The sequence below is a fragment of the Panthera onca genome, chromosome D2 (genome assembly GCF_046562875.1).
Source record: "Panthera onca isolate mPanOnc1 chromosome D2, mPanOnc1 haplotype 2, whole genome shotgun sequence".
NCBI classification, from domain to species: Eukaryota; Metazoa; Chordata; class Mammalia; order Carnivora; family Felidae; genus Panthera; species Panthera onca.
The window spans coordinates 45,234,128-45,256,636 of record NC_138349.1 but is presented as its reverse complement, the minus strand read 5'-3'; the positions used below and the strand labels follow the sequence as shown (position 1 = coordinate 45,256,636).

At 44.6% G+C, this 22,509-nt stretch overlaps 1 protein-coding gene across 5 annotated transcripts in view; it reads right to left on the bottom strand.

Moving 5' to 3' along the window:
* LOC144613236 (uncharacterized) overlaps nucleotides 1–22,509 on the bottom strand; it is a 715,514-nt gene that overhangs the window by 521,119 nt on the left and 171,886 nt on the right. Inside the window, exons 1-2 of one of the 5 annotated variants that reach the window (XM_078435069.1) lie at nucleotides 12,356–12,805; nucleotides 10,874–11,079 (exon numbers count right to left, since the gene is read on the bottom strand). The exons of 2 other annotated variants lie outside the window; for them this stretch is intronic. The gene's annotated coding sequence lies outside the window, so the exon portion shown is untranslated. Of the gene's footprint in view, nucleotides 1–10,873; nucleotides 11,080–12,355; nucleotides 12,806–22,509 lie in introns of those variants that run through there. 2 more of the 5 variants (XM_078435072.1, XM_078435070.2) reach the window with 2 other exon arrangements.

The following is a 22,509-nucleotide window of genomic DNA, read 5'->3' as shown; positions in this document are numbered from 1 at the left end:
AGATTTGGCTCTGAGTATCTGAAGCAATTATACACACCCTAGTCCTGGCAGCTCCTCCAGAACAAAGGCAGGGATCCTGCCAGGATCCCACCTTGATGGTGTGAATACATAACCATGCATCACCTAATGAGGAGGCTGCATGCCAATTAAAAACTTTATACCCTAAAGAAAAATAATACCAACCTCAGACTCTAAAAAAGCAGCTTGGATAAAGAAGTCACGCACCCCACAAATAACTAAATATTAATTCTTATAGTATTTTCCCCCAAATAATGGAATAGGTATCTATGGAAACAAGAAAAGGCAAAGATGATTTAAGGCTAAGAAGGACCGGAGAAGATCTATGTTCAAGAAAAACGAAAAATAGCTGTGGCATCACCTACACAGCCTTTATGAAATCAGAGAACTCAGATATATTTTGGGGAAAAAAGAGTAATCCAAGAGCAAGTAGAACTAAGATTGGAAGCACTAATTGAACTCTCTGGGTGGCCTCCAAACGGGTAGCCCAAAGTCCAGCAGTCGGTGCTCAAAGAGGTGCCTTGAAATTGGGCTTGCTTTAGCCTAATATCCATCAGCTCTGATTTTAAAAGTCATCAAAAGGAGACTCTGAATCAGCCATCTCCAACGTCCCATCAAAATGTCCATAAAGAAGCTCAGAAAAACATGAAAAATCCAAAGTGGACTGAAAACAGTTTTTAAAAGTCAGCCAATTGTCAGAAGAGGAGAGTAATGTAAATGTCAAAACTGAGAAAATGACACTCAAAAAGATACTCTGTGGCCCACCTGGGCTATTTCCCTGGTGATAAGTACCATGACCTCTCTCTACCACAAGCTGCCATGAGCAAAGGACTTAAAGAGACATTTCTTCAAAGAAAACATACAAATAGCCAACAGATATAGGAAAAGATGCTCCCTATCACTAATCATCAGAGAAATACAAATCAAAACCACAATGTAAGATCACCTAAAATCCGTTAGGATATTTAAAAAAAAAAAAAAAAAAAAAAAAAAAGGTAACAAGTGTTGGCAAGGATGTGGAGAAATTGGAACCCTTGCACACTGTTGGTAATGCAAAATGATGCAGTAGCCTGGAAAACAGTATGGTAGCTCCTCAAAAAATCAAAACTAGGATAACCATACTCAAAGTCAGGATTTTGAAGACATTAGAAAATGGGCAGAATACATCAACAGACATTTTTCCAAAGAAGATGGCCAACAGAAACATGAAAAGATGCTCAACATCCCTAATCATCAGGGAAATGCAAATCAAAACCAACCACAGTGAGATAGCACCTCACATGTGTCAGAATGGCTAAAATCAAAGATGAGAAACGAGTGTTGGTGAGGATGTGGAGAAAAAGAAACCCTCATGTACTACTGATGGGAATGTAAACTGGTGCAGCCACTGTGGTAAACAGTATGGAAGTTCATAAAAAATTGAAAATGGAAATATCATATGATCCAATATTTCCACTACTGGGTATTTACTCAAAAAAAAATGAAAACCCTAATCCAAAAAGATATATGTACCCCTATGTGTATTGCAGCATTATCCATAATAACCAAGATATAGAAGCAACCTAAGTGTCCATGAACAGATGCATAAATGTGATACACATACACACACACACATACACTGGAATATTAGCCATTTTAAAAAAAATGAGATCTTCCCATTTGTGACAACACAGATGGACTTAGTAGGTATTATGGTAAATGAAGTAAGAGAAAGACCAATACCATGTGATTTCATCTATATGTAGAATCTAAAAATCAAAACAAATGAACAAAGCAGTAACCATAAATCAAAGAACAAACAGGTGGTTGCCAGAGGGGAGGGGTTGGATGGGAAAAATGGGTGAAGAAACAGAGGAGATACAGACCTCCAGTTATAGAATGAGTAAGTCACAGGAATAAAAAGCAGTTTGACTACAGACTGGGGCTGTTGGATTTATCAGCATGTGGGAAAAAAAAGGACTTGGGGACTAGGGCTTAGACTTTACCCTGCCTGCCTCTTTGATCTCAGGCTGTAAATCTTTCATAGAAATTCTCATCCTCACCCTCAAGGCAGGAAGGTGACAGGTGCAACTGGCTGGCATTGAGGTATGCTTATAAATGATGACAAGAACTGAGGGCTTGAAAAGTGTGACGCTTGGGTGTTATTTTTTAACTCCAGGAGACAGCACCTACGAAATATATTTTCTGATTTTACTGCCTCCATGCGTAAATAAATAAATACGAGGCAATTTGATGTAGTGGAACCACCATAGGCTTGGTTTCACAGATGTGGCTTCAAATTCTAGCTCTACCACTTAATGAGGAAGTGAGGTGATAGGTTTTAAAGCTGTAACATTATCCTTTAGCCCACAGAGCTGTGAAAATCATTGACAAATCAATGTAATATGCCTAATTCTGAGCTGGGTTTCTATTAGACACCCAGCTAATGTCTATCCCTTCCTCCAGCATCAGGGAGCATCCCCCCACCTTTGTCAGATTCTCCTCTAGAGCCTCAGAAATCTATGCATCCAGAAAAAATAACTTTTAACTTCAAAATAAGTATCACATAATACCAGAAATATGAGGAAGTTCCTTGTATTTAAGGTTTCCTGTTCAGCTAAATGATCTGGAGAACCACCAAGGAATTCTGGAATCCATTGGCTGTGTCCGAGGACAGAAGACTTTAATGTTTCTTCCAAATCTAAAAATGCTGTGAGATTCTTTGGTGCCTATGGATCCCTTTAACCTTGATATCTAGGACAATGAAAAATAACAACTGGTCTCACCTCCATAAGGACTTCAGCTGCCCATGCACTGGACACGGCCAGCACAGCATCCTCCCTCGCAGCCATACTCCCTCATCAATCCTTCACTGGGAGTTTGGGAGGTTCAGAGACTAAAACAGGGTACAAGCTGGACAAGTTTGAGTACAAGACATGTAGGGACCTCAGAGGCTTAGGTATGCAGAAGAAAAGGGCTTAGGTATACAGAAGAAAAGCAGCTATGAGTAAGTCAGAGATGGAGAGGATCTTCCAGGGGGCATGCTGGCCTGCAAATCTGCACTATGTCTAAGGGTGTGATTAAACAGGTTTTACCACCAGCAGATCTTGCTCTCAGAGGAGTTAAACCTGATGGCTGCTGAAGTAGTACTGCAGCGGGGGGGGGGGGGGGGGGGGGGGGGGGGGGGGGGGGGGGGGGTGATTCTTAAGCCAAGTGCAATGACCAGGGTGAGGGGTGCAGGGGATGGGGTCAAGCAGCTCTGTGCCTTTCACAGTCCTAATTCTGAAATGCTTAACCCAAGCTGACCTCTTCATTCCTTCTGGCTATACTGCCTGTGGTTGCTCTCTTTCCTTCCACTCTGTGTTCCCATCAGTAACACTGACAGGAATTACTATCAGTACGCAACGTCTGGGAAGGTATTACCGCAGTTTTTTGAACACAAGCCGTCTCCCTCCTGGTAAGTAGATTTCCACTGTCTTGGAGCAATACCTCTCTCAATTTAAGCTGATGCTTCAAATGCATCCCTGCCCTCCTCCTCCTCTCTTTGTAACTTATTACCAGATGACCTCAACATTCTGTGCAATAAGCCCTGAGGTGGGCTGAGGATATAGTGATGGGCGCAGCCCTGTAGGTGGTGGAGTTAAAGGTGTAGGATAAGGTTGGGGCAGGGCTCTCACTGAGCAGGAAGTGGAGGCTGAACAGATTTCCAAAACTGGCAAACCTGGAAAGTGGAGCATGTGGGGTCCTAAGAGTACCCTGAGCTTCCCCCAAGATACTCAAAATATCAACTATAAATTGATTAATTTCCCTTCCACTAGGAGGAGTGGGTCTCCTTTCCTCACAGAGATTGATCCAGACTGGGATGATCATATAGGAGGGAGCCCTTAATGACTTAAAGCCCTTAAGGTTACTACATGCCCCCAAGCTCTAGCCACACTGGCCTTCTCGCTCTCTCCCTCTCTCTCCCTCCCCCTCTCTCTCTGTCTCACCCTCGTGGCCTTTACACAGCTTTCTTCTATTGGAAAGGAAGTTCTTTCTGCCCTTGTCTCCATACAGGGGCTTCCTGGGAATCCTTTAGCTTTAAGCTCTCCCTAAGCCCCAGACTAGACCAGGCCACCCTATTGTTTATCATAAGGATGTCATGTGCTTTTCCTAGATAGTCCTTCTCACAGAGTCCTTCTCAATCTCTGATACCACTCGATTGTTTGTTTCCTCAAGGTTGTAAGATCCATGAAGCAGAGACAGTATGGATTTTATTCCTGACCCCAAGTGCCTAATAGATGTACCACAATTATTGCTTGAGTCAATGCATTAATGGATTTGTTAAGCACTTCTCTGGTAGCAATATGCTCAGAACCTTCACGGTGTCGCCTCATACCATCCACATGAGGACCGAACATGGTTGCTAATCTCATTATCTTCACTTTAAAGGTGAGGGAGCTGAGGCCTAGAAAAGTTAGCTAAGGTGTCAGACCTAGGAAGGGGTCGTGTTATGTGAACCCAGGCCTGCCTGATCCCAATGCCTGAGCTCCAAGACAATGACCCACACGGTTTTTGCAAAAGGGACAAGCACGGGTATTAAGGCTAAAGTCCTTGCACTGGCTGTGGTCTTACTTGCCTTAAGTGCACAGCTCTGGCAAGTCACTCCTCCACACTCCCTAGGCTTTAGTTTACTTTTCATACAGAGACAGCTGGACTAGATCTCTCGTTATTTGGAACCTACTAGGACCCTCTGGGGCAAGTGCAAAATATCTCCTGGCCAAAGAGGGGAGCTATATGGTCTTTATATCCCTGAAGAGAAATGCTCAGGACACCAGTGAAAGAATGGCAGGAAATAGGGCATTAGACACGGAGGTGAAGGGGAGCTCTCTTCAGATTATCCCAGTCATAGGCAAGTTCTTCCATGGCCCTTAACTTCAAGACCAAGCCCCTCAGCCTGTGCTCTGCCTTCTCTTTGTTCTCTGCCTTCACCATGTTTCAGGCTGTGACTCATATCTTATGGGTCCCCAAACACAGGGCTCCATCCCCTAGAGACACACTCCCACCTTTTCAAATGCTATTAGATGCCCACATGTGCGTGGTAACATCAACTTCACAAGGTTTCAAACTATACTCTTCGTCTTTCATTCTAAAGTGACTCCTCCTCAAAGTCTTCCTATCTTTTAGGGGCCTAACAATGCTCTTGGCACATCAAAGCTAAAAACAAAACCGCTCCAAAGAAAAGTCATCCTTCGCACCTCTCTTTGTCCCATCCCCTGCGTGCAGCCAATCCCCAAGCCTTACCATCACCCTGTAGTATTTCCCAGAGTGATCCCCATCTGTTCCTAGCCATTTCAAATCCCTCAGGGCAGGCCCAAGTCATATTATACCTCAGTTGCTGTGGAAGCCTTCCCATCAGCCTCTCTGCTTTGGTCTCTCCCATTTCAACCCACATTGCCACCCTGCATCTGGTTCCAGCCCTTTGGTATCCCTTTAAAATCAAAGGTCAGTCGTCTGTAGGGGTCAGAGGTAGTGCGAGAAAAATAAATCAAGAATGTCTGGTTTTGGTTTGGATGACAAGATCAATGGTACTTGCCTTGGACATACATGGTTGAAACACAGCAGGAGCACATTCCTACAACATGAATTTCCCTAGTGGTACCATGCTACCTATACAAGTAACTGTTGGTTTTTTTTTTTTTTAATTATTTAAAATTAAAAGGCATTCAAAGCCTTATCTTACTTGTCACCAATGTAAACTTCACTCTTCTTCAGTCCATAACCAGTAGTTCTAGCTGAGCTGCTCTAGCATAGTCCCACCCACACCACACGTATTGCTGCCTCTCTCATGTAGTTTTCTTCCACCTATAAGTACTTCCCCGATTTTCCACACATCCAAACCCAAGCATACTTCAAACTTATTTCCCTGCCTTAAGTTTCTTCCAACTTTTCCAGGTCATCCCAGAACCCCCCAAGCACACAGATGACTCTCATAGCTCACTTAGCCTGAGCTTGTATCTCCCCAGTGGGTTTTTAGCCACTTCCTAACCCATTTATTAGTCACTTCAAGAGGCTCAAGTAGTAGTAAACTCCTTAGGCATGGGAACCCTGCCTGCACCTTCCTTGCCTATTCCCCAGGCCCTTGCACAGCTCCGAATCTATATAAGCTCACCAAAAGTTATCGATTGGTTGTTTATGACAATGGGTCAGATAAGTTGCCCTATCTGAAGCTGTGTGCACAGACCCACAACCAAGACATCCTGGAGATGTTGGGCAACAGGTTTCTCGTTAGCTCTAAAGCCAGAATCCCCACTTTCATCTGGATGGTTGCAGTTCTGGTCCTTTATCTCAGAAACAACTCACAGTTGTCTAGATCACTGAGCGCCCAAATTGCAACACCCATAACTTGGATGGTGTTCAGGGATAGAAAACCCCCAAGTGACACATCTATGTAGGTATCACCATTGAAAACTCTACCTGGAGAGCTATTTAAGATTCAAGTTCATCTTGCAACAGCCTGCAGTATATGTATATTCTAAAGCTACATGAAGGACTTACCCTTTTAAGGAAACAGAGGGCTCAAGCATGGCTATACTTATCCCTTTTTAAGGGAGCCAAGAAAAGTCACTGAAACATACCATGCATTTCTAGGGACATTAAAAAGACTAAAAGACTATTAAAAATGAAGGTTACAATAGAAACTGAAGTATGTTCGTATTCAAGCTCAATATGTGAACCTCCCCCAAGCTCCCAGACCTTCACCCAGATTAAGTATGTCCTTGTCCTTTATCTGAAAATGTTTCTGAGCCACTCTGTTCCTGAGATATGAATTTCCTCTTCTTCCTGAGGGGAAAAATACACTCCTTTCCTTTTTCTTATTCAGTGTCCTTTAATACAACACCAGCTCCAGTGCTTATCATCCTCAGGCCCAAGACAGTGTCTAGGTCGACCCCCATAAACATCGTCTAGCTGGACAATGTGCCTGAACATCACAGCCTGCATTTCTGCTCTGTGGGGCCATCAGGCAATTCCGATGGCCTGTGTGTTGGGCTGAGGATGCCTGTATCACAGAGACATCTGCTGGAGCCAGCCTCACACCGCAGCTGTAGGACATACAGCCATCCCCTGCCCAGGAATCCATACAACATGTGCCCAGAGGCACAATGCAGCCTGATGGCTTCGAAGTTAGCTTATGCCTATATGTCTAGTTGACCCATTTCCTTCCAGCTCTGAATAAAAAGGAAAAAAGAATATTCACTGGGAATCCCTTATGCACAGATACGATGGTACGTGTTTTCTATCTGCCACTGTAAGACCCTGTCATCACCCCAGAAACAGCTGGTATAATTCCCGTCCAAACAGAAAGGCCCACGTAACCCAAATGCTGCTATCTGACTTTCTGTGTCTACAGATCTGAATGCTCAAGGTCTATATAGGTAATGTCCTTGTTTATTGTTCTGCTGGAGTATTATAAACAATTCATTAACCTACATCATCACCCATGGTTTGACGTTTCTTTCCAAACACACATAAGCATTATCGCACTGGGTAGGGGGAAAATGGGGCCTTTGTGAAGGGTTTACTAAGAGTTAGGCCCTTTTCATATGCTATCAAATTTAGTCCTCAATCAACAAGTTGCTGTCTCTGCTTAGTAACTAAAGGTTCAAGAAAGCTGATTAAGCTGATACAGATCGTATAGCCGATAAGCCATGGGCCTGAAATTAAAAACTCAGCGCTCTTCTCCCAATCTGCTTGAGACTTGCCCTTTCTGCAGCCTAATGCTCTGCTCACATTTCTACAAAGCTGACCCTCAGTATGTATGGAAAGTAATTTTTCAGAAGCAAAGGCAGCTTAATAGTGAGGAACAGAGCCCCAACATCAGCAAGAGTCAGAAAGAGAAATGGAGGCTGAAATTCCATCTAGAGTCGAATTATAGATCAGCTGAGCACAATCTTTCTTATAACTAAAATGCATCACTACCTTTTTGTATTTCCCTGTGAAACATCTTAATAAGCAGGGGGTGGAAAATATAGCGGAGGCCATGCTGCGACCATCTAGTTTGCAAGAAATAACAAATGAGCTCAAACCACCAGGAGATAGATTGATGCAGAGGGAGAGAAGCCCCTGATTCTAAAGTCAGGACTTAAGTGGCTTCGGCACCTGAAACAGGTAGACTCCCCACAGGGATCTCTGATGATGAAGGGGAGAGCAGCCAGGCGGGCTGGAAGGAGCAATCACAACAAGGTCAGAGGAGAGACAACCTGGGAAATTCAAGGTCACAAAGGAACTGTGCAATGAAGATGCAAAGGAGACCCGAAAAGAGGAGACTATAGAAAGCAACAGAGAAATCCACTGATGATGGCAAAGGTGGTGAAATACCCTTCCACAAGAGACCAAAGAAGCCAGGCCTGGGATATACACATATGTGCATGTGTTCATACGTAACATGAAAAGCCACGGTCTACATTCATGGAAAGAATCTCTGAGCAGAAATATTGGCTACAGTTACCTGAGCCTGCCCAGACTTGTAAGCAGGATGGTCCAATCCCCAAGACAGATGTGCACCACACTGAGTACAGATACCCAGGGAATGTTTATGACAGCACCATGGCCACATTACTGGATGCCCATCCTTCCCCAAGCCTCTCCATTATGGCTCTATTAGGAATCACAACAATGAGGTCCAGTAAACTGACCCATAGTCTTCAAGGCTGAACCACTACCCTTCTCCAAGTGGTTGTGACCACCACCACCCCAACCTGTCTGTAAGTCAGAAGTTAATCTTTCTTAGAACATCACAGCTCACATAAGTGCCTGAGTACTTATTGGTGAGTGTTCCAATTGGGTTGTTTTCCAAAGGGAACACTTGTTCATAACTGTGTCTCCCTGGGACCTATCATTTTAGTACGAAGGATAACAGCTTTAGGAGATACCATTTATTTGTATTACAGTGTGAACCATGATCAGATTTTTCCTTCACTTTACCAGCAAAGAGCAGTAAACTGCCCAAGGAGATCGAAGCTCAGAAAAGCTGAGACTTACTCTTGCCCCATCTGCACTGTATAGAACCTTGACTTCTCTGAGCTTCAACTGTTTTACATATAAAATGAACATTAAAAACGTTTTCATGAGGTTTGGGATGATAGGGTGGTATCATGAAGTAAACATACAGATGTCAATTGGATATTATTCTATAAATGTCCCCCCAAATTTGAACCCTATAAAAGAATTGAAATGACAATTACAAATCTGAAGTTCCGTCTACCAGCTGGAACAGATTCCAAGCTTGGGAAGAGCTAGAGGCCAGTTCCTCCTCCTCCTCATCTTTTATTGAGCTTGCTATGTGTCAGAGCTAAATTTCATACAGTATCTCATTGAAACTCTCAAAATAACATCCTGAGGTAGACATTTATATCCATTCTTGGCAGACAATGAAATCAAGGCTCAGAGAAGTGACTTTGCTTTGGCAAGACCTTTGGGTCTCAGCGCCAGTATGTGACCCAATCAGAATATGAACTCAAGTCTCTGAGACAAAGCACATTTATTTGTAATGCCTTTCAGCAAATGGCCCACGGGATGGAGTCCTTGATGGGAACTCTTGGCTAATCCTTCACAGGCTAAATTCCCTAACTTCTCAGCTAAATGGTTTGACTCCTAACATCTAAGAATTATTTTATGTGTCTTATGAGTGCTCTAAACCTCAAAGCCACTGAACTGGAGAAAACAAATCATATTTCCTTCCAAGTGCTAGCACTCCAGGTGTCCCTAGTGCCAGTCTTACTGAGAAAGGTATTGTCTCCAGACTGAGGTGCCACCCAAGCTGGGAAATGTCAACATTGAATTAGCCGATTGGATTCTTGCCTCATAGCCTGGGGGCAGACACACAGTGCTCTTCTTCTGTGAGCAGAGAGACCAACTAAAATACCTACAGCTAAGGACATCCCCTGTTCATTGATCTGCTGTGGTTTGCAAATGACCCCTCTGATAACACAAGTTTCAGTATCCATAAAGAAGCCATAAAATCAAATATCCACTAGAGCACTAACTCTCTGCCAGGGGCTTGGTCAGGAGCTCTGGATGAAGCAAAGAGGAGGATACAAAGCCCTGCTTCTAAATTGGTTCCAAGCCTGTGGATCTTGTTTCATTAAAAGATATATTGAGGGGTGCCTGGGTGGCTCAGTCAGTAGAGCATCCCACTCTTGGTTTCAGCTCAGGTCACGTTCTCACAGTTCATGAATTCGAGCCCCGCATCGGGCTCTACACTGACAGTGCTGAGCCTACTTAAGATTTCTCTCTTCCTATCTTTCTTTGCCCCTCCCTGGCTTGCTCACTCTTTCTCTCCCTCTCTTAAAAAAAAAATAAACATTAAAAAAAAATTTTAAGGTATATTGAAAGAAAATGACAATACAGTGTGATAAGTGTATTCATCAAGAGATGAGCAGATGTATTTAGGACAACATTAACCTATTTGCTGATGACCTGGTAGACTTCATAAAGGAGGTGTCACATGAGTCAGACCTTAAGGAATAGTACAATTTCCACTAGAGATCACTTGGAGGTCTAGCTTGATGTTGCCACTCTCTCCTTCCCTGGAGTCCAGAGTGATTTATCACAAGCAGAGAGAGCTGGACAGCAACTTAATATGTCTCTATATAGCTGTTGAAGAGGGAAAAATTGGTAAAAGGCGGCCTAGAGTAAGAATCCAAGGCAGAAAGGACTATGTCAGGGACTGAATGGCCAACAGCATCCCCAAGGACCAGCAAAGTCCAGATTAGGACCGAGGACACTGTCTTCTAATGACACTTGGGGAAAAGGTCCTTCACTGTGCTTGATAGGAAAAGGGAGTCTGTTCCAACGGGTTTTTTAAAGTCTACTTCAACACACATAAATCACGTACTTGTGGAGGGTTGTTCAAAGGGCAGGAAAAGAAAACACGGACCGGGAAAGGAGTGTTGCTGTCTCCACGGTGATCTAAACAACAGATGCAGCTGTCCTTATTCCTGCTTCCAGTGTGGCTCTTGCCACCAGCAAAAAGATGAATTTTTCAACAAGAGCCTTGCTGATGCTTTTCTCTGTTCAAGCCCAAACAAGAAGAATAATCATCTGTTAAAACAAAAGAGAAAATAAAAACTATCTTCATTTACAGATTTTTTTTTCATTAACATACAAATGCCTTAAAGGGAAGGAAAAAAAAAGCTTGATAGGATTAAATAAGGCAATTCAAGAAGAGAGCAGTTGAGGGAAAATGGAAGGAGCTAGGAATTCACCAAGGCCCAGGGATTCTGAGCCAATAATGATGGAACTGTTCCAAAGCCAAAGAAGGAAGGTGGAGGCTGCCAGTCTGAGTTACTCAATTACATTGTGGGAACCAGGAGGGCTCTTTGGGCAATAGTTTCCATCCTCTATGCCTGATGGAAAAGCAAAAGCACATGGGGTTGGCTATCTTCATAGTGCCATTGACAGGTCCCAGAGAAGCCTAGTTCAGTGATGACAATGAAAACTAAGCTTGTTTCCCACCGTACACTTTTCAGGTAGCAAAGCCTCTCTAAACCTACCCTCACTCCCCAATTCTCTCACCCATTCACAAGCTCCAAGAGAACGTTATTTATGTGCCTATCACAGTACCCACTATAGTGGAACATCCTCTGCTTGTAAGTCAGCCTTTCCCACTGGGACAGGAGACCCTCCCTGGGGCCCTGGTTTTATTCCATATCCCCTGCACCTGATATAGGACTTGACACAGAACAGGAGCTCTTTTCATGGTGGTTGAGTATCATAAGAGCACGTGCTGAGTCGTACAGTCAGAGCATTAAACAGGGTTAACCAAGCTATGACACAACCAGTGCCTCTAAACCTCCAAATCCACTCCCCTAGGCAATCTTCAGCAGCATCAACTGGATACTAAATTGTTCAGAATGTGCCAAATGAACTCAAGGATTTCTTTTCTCAATCTGCTTCTTTCTTTTTAATTTTTTTTTAACGTTTTATTTATTTTTGAGACAGAGACAGAGCATGAACAGGGGAGGGGCAGAGAGAGAGGGAGACACAGAATCAGAAGCAGGCTCCAGGCTCTGAGCCATCAGCCCAGAGCCCGATGCGGGGCTCGAACTCATGGACCGCGAGATTGTGACCTGAGCTGAAGTCGGACGCTTAACCGACTGAGCCACCCAGGCACCCCTGCTTCTGACTTTCCTCATGCAGTTGGTGTCTTTGATTTTAGCTCCTTGGACCCACTACTAACTCCTCACTCTCCCATGCCTCCCCGATAGCTCCATAGTAAAAAAATGGTCAGTAAGCCATTTAAATCAGGCAACGTAAGGGGCCCATCTATCTTCCATTTCGTGGTGCACGTGGATTGAATGTAAGCATACCCTCTCACCTCCTGAGAAATTTTGAAGATCACATCCTCCTGTCCCCTTGAGAAGAGAGAAACAAGGTTTGTAAGTGGTCAATGACTAGGTTCTGGGTTTCACAAGCCTTCCAGATCTCCTACAAAAGAACTGGAGGATAGGGTTGAGGAGAGGAGAAAGCAAATAAACTAGATAGAGCAGTTCTGAAGAAAACACAACTCGACAGGAATTTTCCTGAGGTTAAAAAAGAGAATGTGGAAAGGGAGAAACAGGGAGAGGTGGCTATGGGAACAGTGCTAGGGATCCTGAGGCTTCTCCTGAGCAAGTTGGCTGCAAAGGGACAGGGACATCAAGCATGGGACTCTAACAAAGGGAGAGACTTTGCGCAGGCTCCTGGGAGCTGAGTCATCACTAGAAGACACTGCCATCTACACTCAGTCTCCCTTAGGAACAGTGGACTTCCTCTCATCAGGATTTAGCCCATTGCCGGCTGCCCGGCACAAGGGAGAGACAGTCATCGACGTTCTTAGGCTTTTCTCTAGCCCTGCATAGTAGCCTGCCTCCAAAATGGCCCCCTATGATCCCTGTCTCCTAGTATTCATACCTATGTGCAGTTCCACACAAACACACACTGTACTGGGGTAGGTCTGTGTGACACAGAATCCAGCAGACATAGTGTGCAACTCCCAAGACTAGGTTGTAAAAACTGCAGCTTCTGTCATGTTTCCTCTCTCCCACACAAATGTTACATGCTATACTTGCTCTGGGGGAAACCAGCTGCCATATCATGAGATACCTTAGGCAGTCAATAAGGAGGCTGGTGCAGCAAGGAACTGGGGTATCCAGCCAACAGCCACTGAGGAACTGAGGCTTCCTTCCAACAACCACCTGAGAGTTCTTGGAAGCAGATCTACCCCCAACCGAGCTTTGAGAGGACTACACCCCCAGCCTGGAGTTTAGCTTTTACCTCGTAAGACTCTGAGCCAGAATCGCTCAGCTAATTTGCTTTGTTAGAGCCCCACGCTCTCTGTCTCTGTCCCTGTGCAGCCAGCTTCCTCAGGAGAAGCCTCAGGGTCCCAAGCACTGTTCCCATAACCACTCAGCAAATCCTGGCCCTCACAAACTCAAATGGTACCTATTTTGTGTCTTAAGTTATTTGGGGGTAATTTGTTAAACAGGACCACACACCATGAGCTCTATCCTATGTGGACAACCCCAGTTTACTTCTAGAATATTCAAACACCCAAGAAGCACAGAATGGATTGCTGGATAGTCAGTGGGGTACTGGCAAGAACCCCTGACGCAGCTCATAAGCACAGAGTTGAGGGAGAAAAGTTCAAAGGTTACACCTGTTTTGTGGGGCCTCACCTCGCTCATTTGTCTCAAGCCATACTCACTGCTCACCGCCACGTGGACTGAGCCAGAGTCTTTTTTCGGCCCCCCCTTGGCCTCCATCACTTACCTCTCTTTCTTCCCACACGTCTACCATGCTTGCACAGAGCTCTGAAACACAGTTCGATCATGGCACTTCCCTCATGATCTTTCATGAATTCCCCTGATTTTTACAGAATCATGTTTAACTACAATTAGGGTCCAATGCCCCCCTACCCCCAAGGTAACTTCCACATACTCTTCCAGCTGTATTTCCATTTCCCCTGGAGAGGAAGAAGGTAGAAAAAGAGAGGAGATACAGTGTCTTTGTTTTTGTTCAGCTGCCAGGCTAGCTTGAGGGGAAAGTAGCATCCCCACTCAAACACCAGCCCAGAGGGGAGGGGATGGCTCAGGCCTCAATTTCAGCAGGTGTCAGTGTCCCTAGACATCGGATCTGGCACAAAAGGAAGTATTAATGAGAAAGGGGTGGACAACCACGGGTGTCCCCCAGCAGAATCCTGGCTCTGAGGAACACAGTTTCTGTCGGGAACACAGCCAGGAACCCAGGCTGGAACTGTCGGGAAGTATGTCAGTCGAGCAGGCTGGATCAGCCTGACACTCAAGCTGGAGATCTAGCAACCTCAGCAAGGTCCAAGTGGAGCAGCCTACAGATGCCGGGGATTTAGGAAGAAGCTATGCTCCTGGCTGGGTGAGCACTGGCCTGGGCACTCAGGCGGGCTGGGCTGAGCCGACAAGGAGAAGCTCCACAGGCACAGCCCTTCTTGAACAGAAACTGGACCTCACATAACATTTCCCCTAAGGGAAGTCAGCCCATTAGAAATAGCATTCATCCCTTCAGCTGTGAGTTTCAACCAACACAGAGCTACAAGCAGTAACAAAAGTGATGTCTTCAAGTTCACGGGCAAAGGATGATGTCTGGCCAGCAGGTGGAGATATATTCAGTCATCACTGAAGCCTGAGCAGCCAGTATCTATAGACTATGTTTTTCTGCTCTTTCTCTCCTTGTTTTGTTTCTTGTGGTTATTTCCTTTCTCTTTCATTCTTCTCCCCTCCTGTCATTGTTATCCCTCCCTGTCCCTGCTGTTCCCAAGACACGCCCCCCACCCTGGTCCCCATCACCCTTTCACCTCCTCTCTCCTCCAACTCACAATCTTCCTGGGTCTCCTGTCCCCCTAGGTCACGGGGCCCTGCCCTGCGGTTTTATAAACTAAGGATGTACAAGAGGGAAGGTCGAAGTGTTGTTGACATGGATGCCCTTCCCCATTCTTGTCAGACTCTTCAAACACGCTTCCCTATATCTGTCTTCTCTTCTCCCAGGTGACTTCTCCAGTAAAGGCCACCTCCATCCAGACCACTCCTCTCCACACCCTCCTTGGAACCCAGCCAGGATACAGTCTTGTCCCCCGTTTTCTAAAAGACATTGGTGATCTAGCAGCAGTTAGATTATTCAAAGGTTAGTGTGAGAGAATGATACAACCAAGACTTTAAGACAGCAAGTCTTGGGGGCAGCTGGGTGGCTCAGTTGGTTAAGCATCTGACTTTGGCTGAGGTCATGATCTCACAGTTCATGAGCTTGAGCCTCGTGTTAGGCTCTGTGCTGACAGCCCAGAGCCTGAAACCTGCCTCAGATTCTGTGTCTCCCTCTCTCTCTGCCCCTCCCCTGCTCACGCTCTGTCTCTCAAAAATAAACAAAAAAATAATAAGCAAGTCTTGGCTTCAAATGCCAGAATGCCGGCTGTGCCAAACCTCCAAGCTGGGCAATTTGGGCACATTACCCACCCCTTCTCGCCCTCAGTTTCCCAATCTGTAGAACGGGTTCCTGGGGGTCCAGTAAGATAATGTACTAGTGCTCCTACCATGGGGCTTGGAACATTGTAAATACCCCAAAATTACCAGGCATTTCTTTCTTCACCATATCCCTTCCTTCACTTTCTCGTTTTCCAAACTGAAAATCCCATAAGAACACATACCTTAAAATTGAAGGCCTTTCTAGCCTAGCCCTACGGTAATGCTCCCATATGCTGCTGGTGTCAGAGAAGGTTAACATTTTGAGGACGATTAGAGTAGCAGTACTGGAGACTCACTGTAAGAAAGGGCTGTGGGGAGTAGGTGGTCTTATGGACTCACTGTTGGAAAAACAACTCAGAGTTTATCTATGGCAAACATCTCCCCGTGTGACTGGCCAAACCAGACCAGGCAAGCTCACCTATGAGCTCATCTTCCACCTTTATACTGGGAATTCCACACGTCAGAAAACCTACACTGCCAGCTAAGAAGGCCTCAATACCCACACATCACCCTCAGGGCCGGCATGCCTGAAGCTGCCAACGATCACTGGATTCGCACTGGCATGAGCTTTGTGCCATTTAGTTGCCAGCTCCCAAGTGCCTCCCACCAGGTTCTCACCAGACTTGCAAAATCGAACATGAAATATCTGAGAATTATTATTTACTTGTGTTTTTACTTCCTAGTAATTAAGAACCGGCCAAAGGAAGCTAGGCTGTCCTCTTTAAAGTAGGCAAGCCTTCAGGTTAAAGCCCCCAGCAAATGTTATTTAGGACCAAAGAGTACACTTGGGTAACATGATACCTAATTCTGCCCAGGCCAGTACACTCAGGATGCCTTTATTTGGGCCCCAAAGAGGATATCCGTTACCTTTTCTGGGATGGAAGAGGTTAGGGAATTCAGTGTCCTACTAACAACCTGGATCTTCATTGGTCTCTACCAGAGAATAGCATGCAGAGTTCAGAAAGTATCAACATGAGAGTCAAAGAAAGAACAGCAAAAACACAGAGCTTTCTCTCAGGAAGAGTCAGGCCCTAAAACAAAGAGCTCGGGTTCGAGGCATTTCTTCTTCTGGTCAGACCCACGTGCCTAGATCTGCCCAGATTGTCAGCAGCAAAGCTGCAGGACCCCTACTCTGTACAGCCCTCTTCCTAATGAGTGCCCTGCCCACTGTTCACCAAGACACAACCAGGGACCCTGTAATCCTGACGGTCACAAGAGCACTGTACTATTCCCAGCCATAGGAACCCCACTATTTCCTAGGTAACTGGGACTCAGAAGTTTATAGGCTGCTTTTGGAAAGGCCAGTGAATCAAAATGGAAAACTCCCCAGTTCCCCAACAGAGCGATAAACGCAAGGAAGTCGGCAGGTGGCCTTTTAAATGTCTCAAAATTCACTTGTTTCAGAAGTATAGGTGGGAAAAAAAATGCCTTATTCTTTTCCCCTTGTCCTTTCACTTAAGAAACTGCCCATTTTAGATTTTTATTTTCCTTTTCCATACGAGGGACAGAATCATTAACAACCCTTGGGCTTTCCCAGGACCAAGTTAATCTGATTTGGGGTATTTCCCTTCGGTTAGAAATGGTAAGCAGTGAGCCAGCTCCAAGCTCCTGAAATTGAAGCCTGTGTCACTCACTCCTCATGCAAAGCCCCAAGGCTCCCTGGTGGAATCAGAGACTCAAATTGGCCTTGTTCTTTTACCCAGGCAATTAATAATGCATTTGGAAGAAAAAAAAAAAAAAAAAAAAAAAAACATGACTCCTTTGCTAGGCTCCACAGACAGCTGCCATCGCTCCATAATTGAGCCCAACCTGCTCATCTAAGGTGCTTTTCTACAGGATCCACTGGGTGGGAGCTGCAGGGGCCTTGCCAGTGATCTGCTCTCTCTGGGAACGACATTCTGGCTGATTATCTGCATTATCAGACCAACTCCCCCAACACCTGTATGGATGGCACTTTGCAGTTTACATAATGTTTTCTAACAGTTACTTTGGTTAATAGTTACTGCTCCTACGTCACATTTACATTTCCAGAAAAGATGGACACTATATAAGCCCCACCATATCTTCTCAGGTGGGATCTGATTTCATATAGGATGGCTCAATCCAATCACTGTTAGGTTTTCTCTGGGCTTTTTATCCTGTTAACATTCCAAAGCTGTGGATGCCTCTTTCCATAGAACACTCACCAAAAAAATGACTCATCTCCAGAAACAAGTTTTAGGCATATGTGATTCCTATTTAAAGTCCTCTGGACTCTCTATTCTGCAAAAGATATACAATCCTTAGCCAGATTCTATGTGTTGAAGCACGTAGATCTAAGCGACTCATTTAAACCACTATGTGGTAGTGTTCCACTGGATGCGTAAGCCACAATGTATGCATCCATTCCCTTCCTGAGGAGTGGTTTTCGGCCATGACAAACAGTGTTTAAATGAAGGTGCTTCTACAGGTCTCCCGTGTATTCAACCAACAGTTTCTGCAGACTGGAAGTAAAACTGCTAGTTTAACAGGAAGAAATTTCGCATGTCTGACTTCTGACTCCATATTGCTTCTACTTTGCTTTGACCTATAGCTGAGAAACTTGTGCTTAGCCTTGCACATAAGCAGGTTTAGCTAAGATATGCAAAAGCTACTTTTTAACCAAAATCTACCTAATCCAAGGAGATGAGGAAGTACATCCAGAAAGGACTCTACTATGTTTAAGATTTACAAGAACATGACCAGATTCCTCTAAGCAAAGATCAACTGACCCAGGACAAAGCAGTTATGCAACCTTCCTTGATGCCTACAGACATCAGTACCTTTTGACTCCAACCCCCTGCCACTTCTCCCTCTTCCTAACATAAACTCAAAATCTCATGCTTGAAGACATGGTTCTTTGGGACAGTAGTTCAACATGTCCTCAGCCCAGCTGGCTAGCCTTCCAAACAGTCGCTTTTCTTGCCCCCAACATCTTGCCTGTCAAGATTTTTGGCCTGTCACATAGCAAGTAGATGAGCTTGGACTTGGTTACAACTTGGCAAACGAGCCAGGGGCCAGTGCCAGCCAGGTTGCCAGCCGGGCCCAGCCCAGAGATTTTTCAGGTGAGACCCTGGAAGCAGCTAGGACCATCTGCTGGGGAGTCTTCCTCTTTGACTTCCTGCAGTGGCACTGGCTGCTCCTGCACCAGCTGTTGGGGCAAAGAATGGACAAACCCTACAAGCAGACAGACTGGGAAGTAGGGTCTGGCATATACAACCGGGAACTCCCTTTCCCTTTGGGCTTTTCCTTCAAAAGAAGTCACATTGTCTACACTTGTCAGGGATGCCCTGTCACAGAGGCAAATGGTTGTTAGACTTTTACCCAATTTGTTTGTGAACCACTTCGTCTGCATTTGGTTTGCTGCAGCAGCTCTTGGCATCTTTAGACAAAACCAGCCGTGTTAGGTTTGTTTCTTAAAAGGCCTTTCATGTTCTCTCCACAAATGTTAGTCACCCTTAGCTTTCCTCCTCCCATTCAGTTGCCTCCAACCAGGAGGTTGTGGTTTGGCTCTCTTGACTTGTCTAGAAAGCCGTCTGGTTCAGTTGGCAAAGCTTCAGCTTGTGGGAAGGAACCAGAAACTAAGAAGCCATTTGGTTCCATTGGTGAAACACTAGCATCTGGGGAAGAACAGATACTAACAAAGATGCTTCAGGCTCCATTTAGTCATAGTTCCGTTTCTCCGGCATTCTTTCTGAACTTTGCCTACGAAGATGAGGAATATCCCTCCTGTTCCCCAAGGAAGTCCCTTGGTACAAATTTTGAATAAACGGTATAGAGGACTGAAAAGCAACCAGAGATAAAGCCTATTTTGCAGGAAGGAGAGAGAGAGAAGATGGTGATAAAGGAATGTCAGTCCAAAGTTCGAATCTGCCTCTGTCCTTGCCAGCAGCACCCTCATGCCTCCCTCCTCCACGTCCCCCTGGTCCTGTGCCACCCACAGTACAACTAACCTAGCTGGCTCCTGTACCGTCCATGGTGCCTCTGGTGCCACCGGCTCTTGTTCCTTTTACCCTATCAAGGAGAAAAAGCACCCCAAGCTGCTGGGCCATCTCCTTGTGAGGATCCAACTGAAGCACCTACCAAATCAGCATGAAGGGGCCCAACCACCACCCACCTCAGATTTCCCCACAGAAGCCCTGGATAAAATTGACAGCTGGGAACAAATTGATTGACTGTTTAGTGGACACAGGTACAACATATTCAGAATGAAAGCTAATTCAAGGTTGTTAACCTAATTAAAATAAACACATCTTTAGAGTTATCAGCATCAAACATAAAACTTTTATTCTACCAAGGTTTATTAAAGGCCAACTAAGCTCATGTTATCTCTGTTGCATTTTATCAGCAAAAGGATGACTTAAGAGCAAGCAGGTTAACAAAAAGGTTTATAAACTTTTAAACAGCTTTCAAAATCTTTGGTAACCTAAAACTTTGAAGTCTTGCTAAGTTAAATGGTAAATGCAGTTTAATTGGGTATCTAAGTCTTTTCCAAGTAAGTTAAAATACTAAAACATTAATTACTAAACACAGTTTTGCTAGCTTTTATTACAGAAAAACTAAAAATACTTGAGTCTGTTAATAAACTTGTTTTATACTTTATTGAAAGTTGTATAATGAAAAAACATGTTTCTAGAAATTATGAAATGTGTTTATCAATTTGCCAATCTAAGGAATTCTGGTTTAATAGTTCACAATTGGTTACTACTTAGCTTTTATTGGAAAGTGAAGTTTATAAGGGTTAAAATTCTGACAAATATAATTAAGACCGCTAGAAAGGAGAAGGAAAACAACTTTGCGTGTAGGGAAAACAGGAGATGTGTAGCAAAGGTATAAGGAATGAGAACACGTTTTTGTTGAGGGACAAGAAAGTAATTTTGTCCCAAAATCAGACTGGTTGTTCAGAGAAGAAAAACTAAGGACAAAATATGAATGAAAAAAAGTTGTACAAGGTTTGTGAAGAGGAATCTTTGGAAAAAATGTTATGCATGGCCAGGACTAAGATTGGAACAAATGAGTTTTTAAAGTGCATCAGTTTAAGATTGAAGTTTGATTCTTTTTTCCCTTGTTAGACAATCTTCTTGGATTGTTGGTCTACTCTTGACAAATTGTCAACAATTTTTTTATTAATGAGAAAAACTAAGTTTCAATGCTTTGTCTTAAGACATTTGTTAGAAGTTAAAACTTCTCCATTAAAGTTTTCCTAAAAACAATATAGCCCTTTATAGAATAACTTATTGCCACATTGGTTAAATAGAGGAGATTAAGTTTTATAATAATCTATAACCCTATTTAGGCATGTGCCTTAGAACCATCTGAGGTTTTTAACAAACTTCCAAAAATTCCAATTTCTAAAGTCTTTTTAACTAAGTAGGCTTATTTCTTAAGTTACATAGGAACCACTAACAAATGATCAGCCTTCTTAGGTAATATTGTGTAGGCAAATGCTAGAACTTTTCCAGAAATTATAGAAGATTCCTAAAGTTTTAATGTCATTGTATATCATCACATGTAATTCTGATTATTGAAATGTGTGCCACAAAAATAACTGAGTTTCCTTGTCAAACTGCATTATAAACAACTCTCATCACATATTTAACTATGGCCATTTTGAGTCTTTTGTCATTTACAGTTACTGCTTCACACCAATGCCCTTGTAAATGTGTTTCAGCTTCAAAGAGATGCATGAAAACGACTTTTGACAAATACGCATTTCTGATATCTTTGCAATCATAAAACTAAGAATTTCCAGAACTAATGGAAAAACTGCTAACAAAAGAATTAGTAACGTGGAATTGAGTGAATTGAGGAAGATGATTATAGTTTTCATGACTCTTGTTTGAAACACTGCTGTTCCTCTAATGTTCGCCCTTCCAGATTTAAGGCAACTTTTTCTCTTAGGTTATCTAGGACTCAAGAAACAAAAAAAAATTCCTTTGTATACAAATTGAAATTTATCTTTTCTCCCTACCTGAATCCTCCAGAATTCAGAAACACTGAGTATTCTTTCTTTTACGCCAATTATTTGCATAGGTTTAAAAACAATCTTTTCTAAGAGGACACCACTGAAGACATTGGTTATTTGACCAAAGCTTTGACTAGAGGGCTGTCTTTGAGAGAGACTCAAGATATCAACTCAGCTGGGGGGTTCCGGAAGATGGCGGCGTAGGAGGACGCGGGGCTCACAGCGCGTCCTGCCGATCACTTAGATTCCACCTACACCTGCCTAAAGAACCCAGAAAACCGCCAGAGGATTAGCAGAAGGGAGTCTCCGGAGTCAAGCGCAGACTAGAGGCCCACGGAAGAGGGTAGGAAGGGCGGCGAGGCGGTGCGCGCTCCACGGACTGGCGGGACTCGGGGCCCCCGAGTCTGGCTGGCAAAAGCGGAGGGGCCAGACGGACTGTGTTCCGACAGCAAGCGCGACTTAGCGTCTGGGAGGTCATAAGTTAACAGCTCTGCTCGGAAAGCGGGAAGGCTGGAGGACAAAGGGAGGGAGAGCTGCTGAGCCCCCGGACGGCAGAGCTCAGCTTGGCGGGGAACAAAGGCGCCAGCGCCATCTCCCCCGCCCATCCCCCAGCCAAAATCCCAAAGGGAACCAGTTCCTGCCAGGGAACTTGCTCGCTCCGCGCAAACACCCAACTCTGTGCTTCTGCGGAGCCAAACCTCCGGCAGCGGATCTGACTCCCTCCCGCTGCCACAGGGCCCCTCCTGAAGTGGATCGCCTAAGGAGAAGCGAGCTAAGCCTGCCCCTCCAGCCCCCGTGCACCTTGCCTACCCACCCCAGCTAATACGCCAGATCCCCAGCAACACAAGCCTGGCAGTGTGCAAGTAGCCCAGACGGGACACGCCACCCCACAGTGAATCCCGCCCCTAGGAGAGGGGAAGAGAAGGCACACACCAGTCTGACTGTGGCCCCAGCAGTGGGCTGGGGGCAGACATCGGGTCGGACTGCGGCCCCGCCCACTAACTCCAGTTATACACCACA